Here is an 11251-nt window from a genome sequence, read left to right on the forward strand (position 1 = left end):
CGAACTTGTTGTCTGAGCTGCAAGGTTGACTTTCATTTTTTGACTTGTCCAGTCAATGTGCGCTGCCTTGAGCTTGTTGCCTGCACGAAGACCCTCGGATTTCTGCTGCTTGTGTAGGCACACAAGGTAGCTCCACTTGATCATCTTCCCATCGCCATCCTGTAACGTGTCCATGGTAGCCAATGCGTTTCGGATGAGTTTCAGCATATGGCAAGCGTCCAGGATGACATGGACCCTCCATGAAGCATCAGAAGGGTGCTGGAACCACGGTCTGATATTAGGGATTCTCATGTTGGCGCCAAGCTCCTGAAACATCGTGAGGTTAGAGCCTAAACCGTCACTGACAATCGTTGCTATGAGGACACCAGTGTCGTGCAACTTCTGAAGGCAGAGGCTGACTAGGTTAGCCTTTTCCTCTCCACTAAGGCTGTTGATAAGAAAGTATGCACATGGCACTTTCCAACTGCCATCCATTGCAACCACGAGGAACACAAGAGCTTGCGTCGCTGGCTCCTGGCTGTCGTCGTTGACTCCTGTGCCAAGGTCTACAAAGCCTTGGAATGAATGTCCTGTAAACTGTATCTGCTTCTTGATACTCATCTCATCAAGCATGAGGGAACACAGGACACGTTTCGAAAGCTTCTGCTGCTCATCTACCTTTGCTTGAAGAGCATCAAATGCCTCCTGCGTAAATCCTGGTTCACCATGGCTGGAGCTGTACCATGTCCTCATTGTTGATTGATGAGGTAGTGCCATGTTCAAAGTACGCCTGACATACTCATATGCCTTGGCTGAATAGAACTGCAGGGTGAGTGCAAAGCGGCGAAGTGTCTCTGGGTACTTTTCCCTGCTTACTTTACCTCCCTTATTTTTCATTGTACGCAGCACGAAATCAAGCTGTACATCGGAGAGCGAGCCACGGAGCATGTCACTGCACTGTGCTGACACAAGAGATTTGTCCCGAAGGTCACTCATTATGCCTTCCACAGTGAGCACCTTTTTTTGCAATCTTGTAGCTTTTTCACGTGTGCACTTTAACTTTTTCTTCACTCTTTCTAGAGCCTCAAGTGTTACGTTGGCCTTTCGCTTGAGTGTGCGTGGACTGTCTCGTACCACATAGCTGTGGTCTGCAGCAGGGTCATGTGGTCGTGTAGCCGGTTGTGATGACGTCCCTGGCTGTGCAACCTCGTTGACTTCCTCCGACTCCACATTGCATCTAATTGGGGGGACCCTCTTTGGTTGCACGGTCTGTGTGAAAATGTAAGGGCAGATATTGCAAAATGTTTGTGTTCGACAGTTATCCTAAGCAGTTATTATCCTAAGCTATTATTTATTGTCTGAGTAAACATTCTGGAACGTACCAAAAAGATGTGTGGCTGGTGTGCTAGTATATCTCACAAATGAATTATGTTGTGCAAAATTTTCATGCAGTACCTACAGTGTTTACATGCAGTGTAATGCAAATTTGCAATACAAATTTTCATGCATCTTAGTATTGTCCTATGCAATATGAAGTGGCTTTTAACTGCATGTGAATGCATAATTCAGGAGTGTATTTGTATATTGGACTAGCTGCTGCATAAGGTACCCTTCATGCAATACTGATTGTAGTCAGCAACCATCGCTTGAAACTCTTAACTAGGGAGCATGATTCATAGAGGCCAGATTTTCATGCAAATACATACTTTCAACCATGCATGCTTTTTGTACACTGCTTAATGTAAGATACTGTTGCCCCAGCAAATTTGTTAAATGTTTTAAATGCATGCAAGTGCATTACTAGAGGTGCATATATATAAATTTGAAAGTGAGATTTTAGTGTACATCCGGGTGCTCGGGTCAAACCTGCTCTCATGCAAGTCATTCATGTCAGTGCCTAACAAAACACTTACGAACAGTTTGCACATAATTAAACGATAAAGCTGTTTGTCCTTAAATCATTCTGCAGTTTACGCAAACGAAAGAGCACTAGAAGGAGCCGGGAGCGAGCGAAACAAGTACAGAGACCGGCAGTCCTGTCCTGAGTATAGTCACGGGGTCTACCGCCATCTCTCGTCGCACGAGGGAAACCGAGCCTGCGCGAGGGCTCGTGGCTCGTTTCGTTCCATTGGTAAGCGCGATCTGACAGGCATTCGTTTTGCTGATCTTTTCGGAGGAGCTCATTTTTTTGGCACTCCGTTAGCGGAGCCCCGCATGACTCGGCTCTATCACGTGACATTGAGTGGGCGGTAGTGAGAGGAGTGAGCCGAGCTGGTTTGAAATGAGATTTCATGCTATGTGGAGGTAACGTTACTGTTTTGCCTTGCGCCAAATCACGTTTGCCAACGGAAATTTTATCGAGATTACCGCATTGCAACGCATACACTTCAACAACCATGATAGCTAAGGGATGAGCAGCAGTTAACTACTTGTAGTTAAACTACTACATGGTAGTTAAAAAGTAGTTAGAAACTACTTGCAAAAATGGTAGCTACAACTACTAGTGAAGCTAACTTTTTGTAGTTAACTACAGTAGTTAGGTTACAGCGGGCTAAAACTACTTCGCATTTTTTCACTTAGCCTTCATGGCCTTCTTTCTTTGTGCTTATTAGCGACAACTCTGAGAATTTTTTCATCTTGCGCATCACACGCATACAAAATATCAAACTGTGCATCATCAACACTGTGCATCTAGCGCAGGCAGCAAGAGCTAATTCCGCATTGTCATTCAGGGAGAGAATTGCACAATGCAATGCAAGCCCAACGCAGGTGCACAGAGACGCATGCTTTGCCTGGCACAAGAGCGTGAAGCACGTGAGGCGAGAAGGGGTTTCGACAGGGAGTCAGGACAGTATGCAATGTGTTGCAACAGGACCGTCGGCTGTCGGAGCATTGGTCAAACAGGTTGAGTTATACCCTTGTCACACGGGCAGAGGTGGGCAAATGCCCTCACGGTCTTTGCCCTCACCTCAATTTTCGTCCTAGATGTTTTTCCTCACCTCACCTCAAGATATTTCTGAAAAAATTTCTTCACCTCACCTCAACTTCCTTTTTAAATTATTTTCCTCACCTCACCTCAACCTTCTTTCTAGAGTGCCTTCCTCACCTCACCTCAACCTTCTTTCTAAAATAAATTCACCTCATCTCACTTCAACCTACTTGTCATATTTTTTTGCCTCGTTTCACCTTAACCTGTTTCTGTGAAACGTTTTCACTTCACAATTGCTCTTTCTATTAGGAGTGGCGCCGCTAATAGCCACAGCTGCTTCGCGGCGCTAACACAGAATTAAAAAAAAGTATTAGGAGTGGGTAGGTGTATACGTCGTAGTTGGCTTTTTACTGCTTCATTGGTTGATTCCTGACAAAAAGTTCAAAAAGTACCCACTATAAAGATTCATTACCTTGCTTGGTTCGTCCTTCTTGCAACAAGTATCCACTACATGTACAATCAGTAAAAATTGGACGTAGGGTACTTTGTAGCCGGAATTCGGAGACCTTGTCTTCAAGACCCTTGTTTTGAATCCATCAAGTGGGCGAGCTGTAGAGATTATTAGAGACTTATGTGTTGACTTACTAATTAAATTACTTTATGAAGACACAAACCTCTTGTGCCCTTTTACCTAACTTCATTGCTGTACTAAAAGCTCAATGGTTCAACTTGTGGCAATACGGAATATATGCCAGCATGCCGGCGAGCTCTTACATCACCCCACAACCACCACCACCATGCCAGTATTTGCGCTTATTGCACTAAAAGCGCGTGTTGTTGCCTCCATTTCTTACATGAGTCTCTGGCATAGGTGGGCATTTTGGTGAAACCTCACTCGCCCTCACCCTCAGTGCGCTCACTGGCACATGCCCTCACTCGCCCTCACGAGCACAGGCCCTCATTCGCCCTCACCCTCACTGCCCTCACAAACGAAAGACCTCACCCATCAGGGTCTTACCCTAATAAGGTCTCCTGTGAGTGCACTCATGAGGTCTGAGGGGCGCCAGGTCTCTGAGTGAAGTCACTGGTGAGGCCTGAGGTGTGTGAGGTCAGCATGAGGGCATTCAGAAATGAGGTCAAATGACGCATACCAGATGTGCGCAAATTAAATTATGGAGGCATTGATGATATGGCTCCAGCGACACAACTACCGGCTGTGTGCACTTTAAAGGGCTGGTGTGCACGTATTTAGCAATTTCGTCTACGTCGCGCTGGGAACACAGGAAACCGTCCTGAGCTGACTCATTACTTGGCGATATGGTTCCATCGACCCATATACAGGCAGGATGCACTTTAAAGGTCTGCTGTGCACGTTTTTACATTTAGTCTGTGTCGCGCTGGGAACACAGCAAAGCGTCCTGAGCTGACTGTACTTGGTGATATGGTTCCAGTGACCCAACTACCGGGAGGGTGCACTTTAAAGGGCTGGTGTGCCGGTTTTTAGCAATTTCGTCTACGTCTCGCTGGGAACACAGCAAAGCGTCCTGAGCTGACTGATTACTTAGTGATATGGTTCCAGTGACGCAACTACCGGCAGGGTGTACTTTAAAGGGCAGGTGTGCCCGTTTTTAGCAATTTCGTCTACGTCGCGCTGGGAACACAGGAAACCCCCTCGGAGCTGACTGATCACTTCGTGATATGGTTCCAACGACCCAACTGCCGGCAGGGTGCACTTTAAAGGGCTGGTGTGCCAGTTTTTAGCAAGTTCGTCTATGTCGCGCTGGGAACACAGCAAAGCCCAGGACACTTGGCAGTCAGCTCAGGAGGCTTTGTTGTGTTCCCAGCGCGACGTAGACGAAATTGGTAAAAACGTGCACACCAGCCCTTTAAAGTGCACCCTGCCTGTAGTTGGGTCACTGGACCCATATAACCAAGTCATCAGACAGATCAGGACGCTTTGCTGTGTTCTCAGCGCGACATAGACGAAGTTGCTAAAAACGTGCACACGAGCCCTTTAAAGTGCACATTGCCGGTAGTTGGGTCGCTGGAACCATATCACCAAGTAGTCAGTCAGCTCAGGAGGCTTTGCTCTGTTCCCAGTGCGACGTAGACGAAATTGCTAAAAACCGGCACACCAGCCGTTTAAAGTGCGCCCTGCCGGTAGTTGGGTCACTGGACCCATATCATCAAGTCATCAGTCAGATCAGGACGCTTTCCTGTGTTCCCAGCGCGACATAGACGAAATTGCTAAAAACGTGCACACGAGCCCTGCAAAGTGCACCATGCCTGTAGTTGGGTCGCTGGAATCATATCACCAAGTAATGAGGCAGCTCAGGACACGTGGCTGTGTTCCCAGCGCGACGTAACGAAATTGCTAAAAGAGGGCACACCAGCACTTTAAAGTGCACCCTGCCGGTAGGTGGGTCGATGGAACCATATCACCAAGTAATCAGTCAGCTCAGGACGCTTGGCTGTGTTTCCAGCGCGGCGTAGATGAAATTGCTAAAAGCGGGCACACCAGCCCTTTAAAGTGCACCCTGCCGGTAGGTGGGTCGATGGAATCATATCACCAAGTAATCAGTCAGCTCAGGACGCTTGGCTGTGTTTCCAGCGCGGCGTAGATGAAATTGCTAAAAGCGGGCACACCAGCCCTTTAAAGTGCACCCTGCCGGTAGGTGGGTCGATGGAATCATATCACCAAGTAATCAGTCAGCTCAGGACGCTTGGCTGTGTTTCCAGCGCGGCGTAGATGAAATTGCTAAAAGCGGGCACACCAGCCCTTTAAAGTGCACCCTGCCGGTAGGTGGGTCGATGGAATCATATCACCAAGTAATCAGTCAGCTCAGGACGCTTGGCTGTGTTTCCAGCGCGGCGTAGATGAAATTGCTAAAAGCGGGCACACCAGCACTTTAAAGTGCACCCTGCCGGTAGGTGGGTCGATGGAACCATATCACCAAGTAATCAGTCAGCTCAGGACGCTTGGCTGTGTTTCCAGCGCGGCGTAGATGAAATTGCTAAAAGCGGGCACACCAGCCCTTTAAAGTGCACCCTGCCGGTAGGTGGGTCGATGGAATCATATCACCAAGTAATCAGTCAGCTCAGGACGCTTGGCTGTGTTTCCAGCGCGGCGTAGATGAAATTGCTAAAAGCGGGCACACCAGCCCTTTAAAGTGCACCCTGCCGGTAGGTGGGTCGATGGAATCATATCACCAAGTAATCAGTCAGCTCAGGACGCTTGGCTGTGTTTCCAGCGCGGCGTAGATGAAATTGCTAAAAGCGGGCACACCAGCCCTTTAAAGTGCACCCTGCCGGTAGGTGGGTCGATGGAATCATATCACCAAGTAATCAGTCAGCTCAGGACGCTTGGCTGTGTTTCCAGCGCGGCGTAGATGAAATTGCTAAAAGCGGGCACACCAGCCCTTTAAAGTGCACCCTGCCGGTAGGTGGGTCGATGGAATCATATCACCAAGTAATCAGTCAGCTCAGGACGCTTGGCTGTGTTTCCAGCGCGGCGTAGATGAAATTGCTAAAAGCGGGCACACCAGCCCTTTAAAGTGCACCCTGCCGGTAGGTGGGTCGATGGAATCATATCACCAAGTAATCAGTCAGCTCAGGACGCTTGGCTGTGTTTCCAGCGCGGCGTAGATGAAATTGCTAAAAGCGGGCACACCAGCCCTTTAAAGTGCACCCTGCCGGTAGGTGGGTCGATGGAATCATATCACCAAGTAATCAGTCAGCTCAGGACGCTTGGCTGTGTTTCCAGCGCGGCGTAGATGAAATTGCTAAAAGCGGGCACACCAGCCCTTTAAAGTGCACCCTGCCGGTAGGTGGGTCGATGGAATCATATCACCAAGTAATCAGTCAGCTCAGGACGCTTGGCTGTGTTTCCAGCGCGGCGTAGATGAAATTGCTAAAAGCGGGCACACCAGCCCTTTAAAGTGCACCCTGCCGGTAGGTGGGTCGATGGAATCATATCACCAAGTAATCAGTCAGCTCAGGACGCTTGGCTGTGTTTCCAGCGCGGCGTAGATGAAATTGCTAAAAGCGGGCACACCAGCCCTTTAAAGTGCACCCTGCCGGTAGGTGGGTCGATGGAATCATATCACCAAGTAATCAGTCAGCTCAGGACGCTTGGCTGTGTTTCCAGCGCGGCGTAGATGAAATTGCTAAAAGCGGGCACACCAGCCCTTTAAAGTGCACCCTGCCGGTAGGTGGGTCGATGGAATCATATCACCAAGTAATCAGTCAGCTCAGGACGCTTGGCTGTGTTTCCAGCGCGGCGTAGATGAAATTGCTAAAAGCGGGCACACCAGCCCTTTAAAGTGCACCCTGCCGGTAGGTGGGTCGATGGAATCATATCACCAAGTAATCAGTCAGCTCAGGACGCTTGGCTGTGTTTCCAGCGCGGCGTAGATGAAATTGCTAAAAGCGGGCACACCAGCCCTTTAAAGTGCACCCTGCCGGTAGGTGGGTCGATGGAATCATATCACCAAGTAATCAGTCAGCTCAGGACGCTTGGCTGTGTTTCCAGCGCGGCGTAGATGAAATTGCTAAAAGCGGGCACACCAGCCCTTTAAAGTGCACCCTGCCGGTAGGTGGGTCGATGGAATCATATCACCAAGTAATCAGTCAGCTCAGGACGCTTGGCTGTGTTTCCAGCGCGGCGTAGATGAAATTGCTAAAAGCGGGCACACCAGCCCTTTAAAGTGCACCCTGCCGGTAGGTGGGTCGATGGAATCATATCACCAAGTAATCAGTCAGCTCAGGACGCTTGGCTGTGTTTCCAGCGCGGCGTAGATGAAATTGCTAAAAGCGGGCACACCAGCCCTTTAAAGTGCACCCTGCCGGTAGGTGGGTCGATGGAACCATATCACCAAGTAATCAGTCAGCTCAGGACGCTTGGCTGTGTTTCCAGCGCGGCGTAGATGAAATTGCTAAAAGCGGGCACACCAGCCCTTTAAAGTGCACCCTGCCGGTAGGTGGGTCGATGGAATCATATCACCAAGTAATCAGTCAGCTCAGGACGCTTGGCTGTGTTTCCAGCGCGGCGTAGATGAAATTGCTAAAAGCGGGCACACCAGCCCTTTAAAGTGCACCCTGCCGGTAGGTGGGTCGATGGAATCATATCACCAAGTAATCAGTCAGCTCAGGACGCTTGGCTGTGTTTCCAGCGCGGCGTAGATGAAATTGCTAAAAACGGCCACACCAGGCCTTTAAAGTGCACACTGCGCGTAGTTGGGTCACTCGAACCATATCACCAACTAATCCGTCAGCTCAGGACGCTTGGCTGTGTTCCCAGCGCTATGTAGACGAAATTGCTAAAAACGGGAACACCAGCCCTTTAAAGTGCACACAGCCGGTAGCTGGATCGCTGGAACCATATCACTAGTGCCTTCATAATTTGCCCACGTCCCGTAAGCGTCATTTGACCTCATTTCTGAATGCACTCATACTGACCTCAGACCCCTCAGGCCTCACCAGTCACTTCACTCATACAGACCTGGCGCCCCTCAGACCTCATGAGTGCACTCACAGGAGGTCTCATGAGGGGCAAAACCTCATGAGTGCACTCACAGGAGACCTCATGAGGGTAAGAACCTCATGAGTGCACTCACGGATGGCCTGATCGCGGGCTTGCCCTCACTCACCCTCACCTCAAAGGCGAGAGGTGAGGGTGAGGGGCACTCATGAGGGCCCTCATGAGTGAGTTCGCCCAGCTATGGTCTCTGGTAAGGTAATTTGTTGTCATGTACTATCGTTCCAAATAATACGTGAAACACATCTGCTTACAGACTGACTAGTTGCTTTGTTGAAATCTAAACACATAAAGCACACAAACTATATTGAGTTGTTCATGTATCTGACACATCATGTATGTGACTCAACTGAAAGTCTGAAACTAACGGGCTTACGGCGGACACATTTTAGTGTAGAGAGCCTGTGCTCACACTACAAAACATTTCTGCTACACTGGTAATAGAAAAAGCTGGCTCTCCATGCCCTTTTAAGCGATCGCACAATTGAAAATAGCCTCTCCCCATCCCACTCAAAAATTTTTCCTCACCTCACCTCAACGTCCTTGTCGAAAAATTTTCTCACCTCACCTCAATCTCCCTCTCGAAACATTTCCTCACCTCACCTCAATTTCTCTTTTAGAAATTTTTCCTCACCTCACCTCACCTCAATGTGCGTGAGGTGAGGGTGACGTAAGGGTGAGGGCTCCCCATCCTTATCTGCCCTCGTGAGGATGCAAAAACAACGAAGTTGCACACCGGCTTGACGCAACAAATAACAATTTAATGCAGACGTTTCGTCTCCCATGCGGGGGAATCATCAGTGAAAGCAGAATGAGAGGCGACCGCAACCAGCGGATTACTTACCAGCTCCGGTGGCGCAGCGGTAACGCGTGCGCTTGGCGACTGGGAGGTCCGCGGTTCGAATCCGCGGGCCGGCTGTGGCGTCTGGGGTTTTTCCTGGGTTTCCCTCAGATGTGTAATAGGCGTATGCCGGCACAGTTCCCCTGAAGTCGGCCCATGGACGCAGCTATCCTCCCCCCGAGCGGATTCCGCTCGGTCTTCCACTTCACCCTTTCCTCTCCTCCTCTCCACCACCTTTCCCTTCCTGAGAAACATGCCGCCTAATCAGGCAGGCAGACCTCTCGGGTTCCTCCCAACGACACTCCTCCTCCTCCTCCTCCGCGGATTACTTAACCAGGTCGGCAAATACTTGGGGGAGGGGGCCGCGATTGGTATTACACGTTGAAGGTTCTCCTCGCACGTGCCATGACTCAAGCAGTTTCCTGTGACCCCACCTTTGTTCCCTCCCTAAGGTCACAGCATTCGCGTAGTCAAAAGAGTGATCTGTTTTCCAACAATGCTCGGTGAGCTCTGTCTTAAATCGCGTTGCGTTTGTTGAGTTGCGAACATCACGTTCATGCTCTTTTAGTCTTGTGCTGCGCTTTCGGCCCGTCTCTCCAATGTAGGACACCTCGCAACCGAGACACTGTACTTTATGGGCACCGTGCGCTATAGTTTTCAGTCGACGGCGGCGGCCCCTCGAGGGGGAGCACGGCGTAATGCTCTGGTATGTACCACCGCACCAGTCAGCAGCGTCAAGTGAAAGGAGTGGCCCGCACAGAAAGTCAAAGCAGAAGATAAAATGGAAATGAATTCTATGTTGTAATCTGCCACGACAACCAAGTTAGTGTCAAAGAGAGGCAACTTGCCGTAAAGTTTTCGTCCTTCTCGCTGTATCGTCCCGCCGGTCACGTATTTGAGAAAGCGCTTTCACGGCAGTCCATCCAACTTACTGCTCAATCCAGTTGAGCATCACGATGCGGACTTATAGCGCAGCAGCTTGCGTGAAATAATTACGAAATACAGAAATGAATGGCCAACGAATATAGTGGGCTAAAATTAAGGTCCGCTATGTGTCAGACATCATTTACCTCTATTACGCGGACCCAAATTTTGCGGCGTGCCGGCGAAGACTAGCTTTTGGAAACCTGGCCAGCCGGTCTTCCTTCAATACACAGCTTGCATGCGAACACAGTGGAAAAATGTGAATTATTTGTCCTCTTCGAGCTGTGCTTCGCAACCCGTCATCATTTTATGTAGGTGCATGCTGTCCCTATGATCTTATCGTCGCCAAACCTTTGCTGTCTCAGCTTACAATTCGTTCTTTGCTCCTTCCTATTCGTCCCCCCCCCCCCAAAAAAAAAGTAATCATGCGTTTGTCGAACAGCAAATATCTGTTTCTTCCTAACTCTTGTGAGATTTTTGTTTTATTTTTTAGCATAGTTTGTCGTGTTTTTCTTTTGCATGATATTGCTGGTTGCTTTTATGCTGCATTTTGCGACAATGTCTGATTCTATGTTTGCCTATACAAGGCCCCTGTGGCCGTTCTCTAGCACAAATAAAACGTTATTATTATCATTACATATCCGTTTTCTTCAAAAATAAGCGCATTATTTATATCCTGAAACAATCTTGATTTGACTGACTGATTTTTATTATTTGGACTGTGTGTCAGATTCAGGCACAAATGGCTTTAGTTAATGTCATAAAGATACCTACTAGACATACTGAATCTTCATCATCATTGATTGATGTCTTTGTCACAAACATAAACGAAAATGCTGTTACGTCAGGCGTGTTATCTCATGACATCAGTGACCATTTGCCCATTTATGCCTTTGTAAACACACATCGTCCAATCAAACAGCCTCCAGTACTCTACAGTCTCCAGTCCATTACCAAAGCTGCTCTCGATAGTTTTAGAAATGATGTCCAGCATGCTGACTGGAGTCCTGTACTTACGAAGCTGCGCGTAAACGCTGCTTAT

At 48.8% G+C, this 11251-nt stretch overlaps 1 long non-coding RNA gene across 1 annotated transcript; it reads left to right on the top strand.

Annotated features, from left to right (window-relative positions):
- The first annotated feature begins 769 nt into the window (after positions 1-769).
- On the top strand, positions 770-1262 carry LOC135397750 (uncharacterized). The gene is made up of 3 exons (XR_010423719.1): positions 770-808; positions 886-988; positions 1060-1262. It is a non-coding gene; the product is annotated as an uncharacterized LOC135397750 (long non-coding RNA).
- Positions 1263-11251: the final 9989 nt, after the last annotated feature.

Source organism: Ornithodoros turicata, chromosome 6, assembly GCF_037126465.1.
Source record: "Ornithodoros turicata isolate Travis chromosome 6, ASM3712646v1, whole genome shotgun sequence".
Taxonomy (NCBI): Eukaryota; Metazoa; Arthropoda; class Arachnida; order Ixodida; family Argasidae; genus Ornithodoros; species Ornithodoros turicata.